The sequence below is a fragment of the Triticum dicoccoides genome, chromosome 3A, assembly GCF_002162155.2.
Source record: "Triticum dicoccoides isolate Atlit2015 ecotype Zavitan chromosome 3A, WEW_v2.0, whole genome shotgun sequence".
In the NCBI taxonomy this organism is placed as follows: domain Eukaryota; kingdom Viridiplantae; phylum Streptophyta; class Magnoliopsida; order Poales; family Poaceae; genus Triticum; species Triticum dicoccoides.
Window position 1 is genome coordinate 262,746,047 of NC_041384.1, and position 6,866 is coordinate 262,752,912.

Here is a 6,866-nt window from a genome sequence, read left to right on the forward strand (position 1 = left end):
GGGGCTTTGATGCTAGTGTGCATGCATGTGATGTTGTCACCTATTTATTTCGCCCAAATACTTAATCGTGCAGCAACATGATTTAGTTGTTCCGAGCGCTCGCGTTAACCTGTTCGCATCTCGCTAAAAAGAAACGCCACTAGCTAATCTCTCTCTTCAGAAAATAATGTATAATCCCGACCCCCTTTCATCGTCTCACCATGGTGGCGAGGAACTAGAGGAGAACGGCGGCCTCGAAGCTCTGGAGTTTGAGGGGGGATCCAAGCTAGCCGGTGGGCCGGAGCAACGGCGCTGTCATCTCCTCCCCTCCCCCGTCTTTCTATACTAGCTGGAGGTACATCCTCTGTGGCGGCCAGCAGCTTCATGCTAGCTGTGGGTCATCCACGAACCTGCCACACTGCAGAACCGCGACCATGGAGGAGACGAGGCTATAGAACTCAAGGTTGGCCTGCATCAGTCACCACGCTGTTGGTACTGCCGCTGTTGGCGGAGCTGAGCAATCAATTGGCATGCAACAACTGCTGCTCATGGTGCTCGGCACCGTCGGCGTGCAGCTCTCATAGCTGCTGCTCACCAGGTCGCGCGGCGACATCGTTGGGGTCAGCACCATCACTGGAATGCCCGAATACAGATGCTAGTTGAATGTGCAACAACTCAGCAGCAGAACACAACAACCAATAAGCTCCAGTTGTCATACGGTCAGCATTACTTCAAGGAGGGCACAACATTCCAAAATACAACAAAGTAAAGTAATTTCCAAATGAAAATGCCACAAAAATCGACAAATTGGTAAAGGGTAAAATAAAACATGCTGATACAGTATATGGATTCCAAATCCATTGATGTTCAGTCGAGATGGCCTGACCTGAGGTGATGCATACATAACAGACACAGTAGTAGCTCTAGCTCAGCAGGAATCATGAGCTACACAGTATGGGCGTACGTACGTGGAGAACCCGAGCTGAACTCCCCCTCTTTCGGCCCGATCTGGAAACCATACCAAACAAAACCTGAATGCTTGTCCTTGTCCGAATCTGATTCTCGTGGTGATCAACCAAAAAAACGGCATATACATATACCAACGGACGTAACCACTTTGGTCGTTGATCCAAAACAAGAAACGAAGTCGGTCGATCATAAGATCATAAGAAGAAACGAACGGAGATCTAGCGGGGCGAGAGGGGGAAGAGGGGGGTTCACGCGCACGTACTCTTGGTAGGCGGAGAGGAGGAAGACGGAGGCGAAGAGCACCCTCTTGACGAAGGAGATGAACCCCATCGCTGCTGGCCTTGCCCTGACTTGCCACTGCCGCCGCTACTGCTGCTCCTCCGCCTCGAGCTCCCCGCCCGCGTCTCTGGTCCTCGGTCGCGATGACGACTGGGCTGCCAGAGGAGGAGGGGAAGAGGAGTGGGGTGTGAGCGGTTGGAGGCGGCGACGGATCGAAGTCGGAGAGAGAGGTTGGGGGCGGCGGCTCCACCAGATCGGAGCGAGGGAGAGCAGAGGGGCTCACTGGTGGAGGCGCAGGAGGGAGGGAGAGAAAGAATGGAGGCGGGGGTGGGTGGAAAATGTCCATGTGGACTGACCTAGGGTTTTGGCCCGGGTGGGTTTGGGCCGTTGGATCCGGAAGCATCCGACTATGGTTGATGCATGATCCGCGTGATATGTTTATGATCTAATCAGAACGCAACAAACCATTTGATGACCTTATGACCATATAAATTGATCGTGATTGATTCAAGATAGAAAAGTTCATTCCATTTTTCAGTGCTTAAAATGTGTTTTTTTATGAAAGTCCTATCAAATATTTATTCATATGATATCATATTTTGCACAAGTTTACATCGTAGATTTGCAAACAATATTGATAAAAGGGAGTTTTTATTTCCTTTGCACGAAAAATCGATTTTCCATTTTTCAAGGGCCGAAAATGAGTTTTTTGTGAAAGACCTACAATATATTTGTTGCAAAATAAGACCAAAACAATTTTCTAAAATATTAGAACATACTTAATGTATAATTAACCGAATACTTGGGTGTCAAAAGTTTTGATTCACCTCTCATGAAAAAGACAAATTTCCGCCGATCCACTTGGAAACGGGTCAAATTTGAACTGCAGCTAGCTTATAGTTTGTTATCTATTTTTTACCAAAATCATTTTTTGATACATAAGTATCTATTTAATTAGAGGAACATTAAAAAAATTCGAAGATTCAACCACTAGCTAGGAACAGTCATTCCCGCCGTTTTGACCGCATCTTAAAATGGGCATAAAAAATGCAAAATCTATCAAAAAATTGGGAAACCTTCGCATTGTGTCATTATATGTGGCCAAATTCCCAGGAAAAATAATAAACTTGTAATACGGAAATTATTTAAAAAAAGTGTTCTAAAAAACGAGCTATCACGTGTGGAGATCAATGGCTTTCACGCCAAATGATCAATCTTATGGTCACATTCATGGCATAGTTTGTTCAAATGATCTCATATTATGCACAAGCGTGCATATTGGAATGGCAAACAATGTTGCCTAAGGAAGTTTTCATTTTCTTTGGACGGAAAAACTATTTTCCATTTTTCGAGTGCCCAAAAGGAGGTTTTTTGTTAAGGACCTCCCAAATAATTGTTGCAAAATTGGACCAGATAATTTTTCTAAAATACTAGGACATATTTAATGCACAATTGACCAAATGATTGGGTGTAAAATGTTTTGATCCACCTCTCGTGAAAAAGACAATTTTTTGCCGATTTAGGTGGCAACAAGTCAAATTTGAACTGTAGCTGCCTTGTAGTTTGCTCTTTATTTTTTTCAAAAATCATTTCTAGGTACATAAGTATCTATTTAATCAGAGAAACACCAAAAAATTTCCGAGATTCAACCACTAGCTAGGAACGGTCATTCCCGCCTTTTTGACCGCATTTTGAAATGGGCATAAAAAATTCAAAAAAATCAAAAAATTGGAAAACCTTTGCATTGTGTCATTATATGTGGCCAAGTTCCCAGGAAAAATAATAAACTTGTAATACAGCAATTATTTTAAAAAAGTGTTCTCAGAAACGAGCTATCACTTGTGGAGATCAACGGCTATCAAGCCAAATGATCAATCTTATGGCCACATTCATGGCATAGTTTGTTAAAATGATCTCATATTATGCACAAGGGTGCATATTGGAATGGCAAACAATGTTGCCTAAGGAAGTTTTCATTTTCTTTGGATGAAAAAACCATTTTCCATTTTTCGAGTGCCCAAAAGGAGGTTTTTTGTGAAGGACCTCCCAAATAATTGTTGCAAAATTGGACCAAATCAATTTTCTAAAATACTAGGACATATTTAATGCACAACTGACCAAATGGTTGGGTGTAAAAAGTTTTGATCCACCTCTGGCGAAAAAGACAATTTTTTGCCGATTCTGTTGGAAGCGGGTCAAATTTGAACTGTAGCTGCCTTATAGATTGCTCTTTATTTTTTTCAAAAATCATTTCTAGGTACATAAGTATCTATTTAATCAGAGAAACATCAAAAAAATTCCAATATTCAACCACTATCTAGGGACGGTCATTCCTGTCGTTTTGACCGCATCTTGAAATGGGCATAAAAATTTCAAAAAAATCAAAAAGTTAGGAAACCTTCGCATTGTGTCATTATATGTGGCAAAGTTCCCAGGAAAAATAACAAACTTGTAATACGGCAATTATTTTAAAAAGTGTGCTTAGAAACGAGCTATCACGTGTGGAGATCAATGGCTTTCAAGCCAAATGATCAATCTTATGGCCACATTCATGGCATAGTTTGTTCAAATGATCTCATATTGTGCACAAGGGTGCATATTGGAATTGCAAACAATGTTTCCTAAGGAACTTTTCATTTTCTTTGAATGAAAAAACCATTTTCCATTTTTCGAGTGCCCAAAAGGATGTTTTTTTGTGAAGGACCTCCCAAATAATTATTGCAAAATTGGACCAAATCAATTTTATAAAATACTAGGACATATTTAATGCACAATTGACAAAATGGTTGGGTGTAAAAAGTTTTGATCCACCTCTCGTGAAAAAGACAAATTTCCGCCGATTCAGTTGGAAGCGGGTCAAATTTGAACTGCAGCTGCCTCATAGTTTGCTATTTGTTTTTTCCAAAAATCATTTCTAGTTACATAAGTACCTATTTAATCATAAATACATGGTTTGGTGGCGATACGTCAAGGTTTTGGCGGTGGCCGAGGGCCCCAACTCTAGATCGCGTAAACTCGCATGCCCGCCGCGTGGTCACCGCGTGACCTTGGCGTTGCCATGTTTTCTGGGCGGCCTAGGCATGTCTAGTGGGTTGGGCACTCCCCAGGTAGGTGCTAAGAATAAAATTACAACATAAGATTCTCACGAGGAGATCGATCGATGCTCAAACATGACTTAGCAGCCAAGTGTTTGATTAGTGGTACAGGAAATGTACATGGCTAATGGGCGTGAGTTTTGGCTGCGGATGATCAGTTACAAAGGAGACCGTCTTCACAAATTTTCAGCTCAAAAGGAGGAGCCTAGGTGGTACTTGCTTTGCAAAGTACCACACTGGACATAAATACGAATGTCGAAGCTGGGCTCAAAATAATGAATGGATTGAGCTGGCATTTGGTGGAGGATGGTTATTTGGGAATAGGAAAGCACTGTAGAAAATGGATACTATTTCGACATGCCAAAGTGGTACTTCCTTCACAAAGTGTTGTTCTGAACAGAATAGGAAAATGAATATTGTTGAATTATTTTTGAACTAGGAAAGGAAGGTTTTTTACATATTTGACAAAGATATGACCCAAAGAATTTATGAGATTTTTTTGGGAATTTTGGGAATGACAGAAATATAGGTTGCTTCACAACCTGGGGCAAAAATTGCCACATGGACATGACACATAGGGAAAACTGACGAGGTGGCGCCTAGTCATAGCAACCCACCACAATTTACAAGGTTATGACCATCTATATTGGTCATGATCAGCTAGAAATAAGGAAGCGGACCAGTGCTATCTGCTTTATGACCATTTCGTGTAAGGAAATTACGACCTTTCTGACCAAAATGGCCGCAATGGTTTAGGGTTTGGTGCCCCCCGAACAGCTTTTGACCAATTGGTCTAAAATGGTCATAGATCTATGACCAATTCTTCCAGGGTCACTGACAGAAGGTCACTAGTTGACATATTTCTTGTAGTGGGACTAGGGACTTTTTAGTCCCTGAAAACAAACAGGGAGGGACTTTTTAAGGAGTAGGGAATTTTTAGTTGGGACTAGAAAAACTCCTAGGACTTATGAACCAAACAGGGCCTCAATATGGACTACATACGGAGCAAAAGGAGTGAATCTACACTCTAAAATACGTCTATATACATCATTGTTCGGAGTATGTACTAGTAATTCATATTGAAATCTACTAAAGGACATATATATTCCAAACAATATGATACTCTCTCTAACCAAGGTAATAGGGACGAGGAGTAAATGGAGGGAGTAGTAAATTTTTCTCCTCATCATGTGAGCCACCGCGCGCATGGGCTAGGGAGCGGGTGTAAGGTGTACAATACTACTACTAGTAAGCAAGCTTCACCTCATCCTACGAGCCACCGCGCCCGTGGGCGGGGGAGACGGCGTACTAAGCAAGCTTCTCCTTGTTCTACGAGTTGACGGGACACATCAAAAGTACTCCAATGTGTATAGAGCCTTGCCTCTATGGTAGCCCCCACCTGGTTTGCCCCTTTTTTAACATAACGCGTCAAGTCGTAATTTGTTTGTTTGCCCGTGGTAGACGATCCTCCCTGCATCTAGTGGACAACCAGTACACGTGTCAAATTACCACGTGGGCTACCTTTTCGTATAGAAATGAGATCCACCGTGCACCCGCGCGGGTGTGGTTGGGAAAGAGACGGGATTACGTGCGCCGTGCGTGCACCCCTTCTCTTCATGCATGTCCCCCACCTACGTGGGTGTGTGTGAGAGATACAAACCAAGACAAATGGCTTGTGCGTTCATGAGTATTTTTTGTTTTGGGGGTGGATGTTGATTTCGTGAATGTATTTGTGGGAACATGTGTCGATGACATCTCGAACAAAATTTTGCATGCAATGTGTGTTAAATGGAGGCCTATCCATATCATATATAGGGGGTCCGACGATCCACGAGAATAGAGGGAGGGTCATAGATATCGATAGAGTCAAAGAGACGATCAAGTGGGTGGGTGCGAGATCGATGAAGAGAGCCATTGAAATTGTGTCTGTGTGCAAGTCAAAGATATAGGGCGACTGACCTACCAGAACGTCAGAGGGCACATGTCAAGTTTGTGTGTGGCAGGGAGACATGAATAGAGCGCTCGATGTATCGGTTTTTGTGTGTGTGGGAGGGGGTGGGGGAGGGGTAGGCAGAGGCCTAACTATAGAAGTAGAACAACTCGTGTATGTGTTTAGAAGGAGAGACCCAGCTATGTCTTGAGGGAGATCGTTCGACATCCATACATAACTGAAGGACGGGAAATAGGATGGGACAGAAAGAGAGAGGAGAGAGGGAGGGAGGAAGAGGGGTAGAGTGCTGGATGGGTGATGGAGTTGCTTCTCAAAGATGGTGGGAGAGGCCTACTAGACAAACTGAGGGTGGAACTGCAATATTATCAATAAGAGTGGGGATGTGTTTCTGTGTATGCCTGTGCGTGATAGATCTGTCGGGACGCATCAATGGATGATGAAGGGCAACCATGTGTTTGGTAAGCAAACCTAACTAGATCGGTAGATCAATTGTTGTTTGTCGGAGGAAGGGAGAGACATAACTAATGATGTAGATCGATCGACGCGTGGGAAATAATGAGTTATAAGGACCCAGCTAGCTATATTTATAGCGG

The 6,866-nt window shown here is 43.0% G+C and overlaps 1 protein-coding gene across 5 annotated transcripts in view; it reads right to left on the minus strand.

Moving 5' to 3' along the window:
• LOC119268042 overlaps positions 1-1,548 on the minus strand; it is a 4,381-nt gene extending 2,833 nt beyond the window's left edge. For 3 of the 5 annotated variants that reach the window (XR_005132808.1, XM_037549538.1, XM_037549539.1), the window contains exon 1: positions 1,211-1,548. The gene's annotated coding sequence lies outside the window, so the exon portion shown is untranslated. Of the gene's footprint in view, positions 1-199; positions 988-1,210 lie in introns of all 5 variants that reach the window. The other 2 variants (XR_005132809.1, XR_005132810.1) reach the window with 2 other exon arrangements.
• Between the last annotated feature and the right edge of the window lie 5,318 nt (positions 1,549-6,866).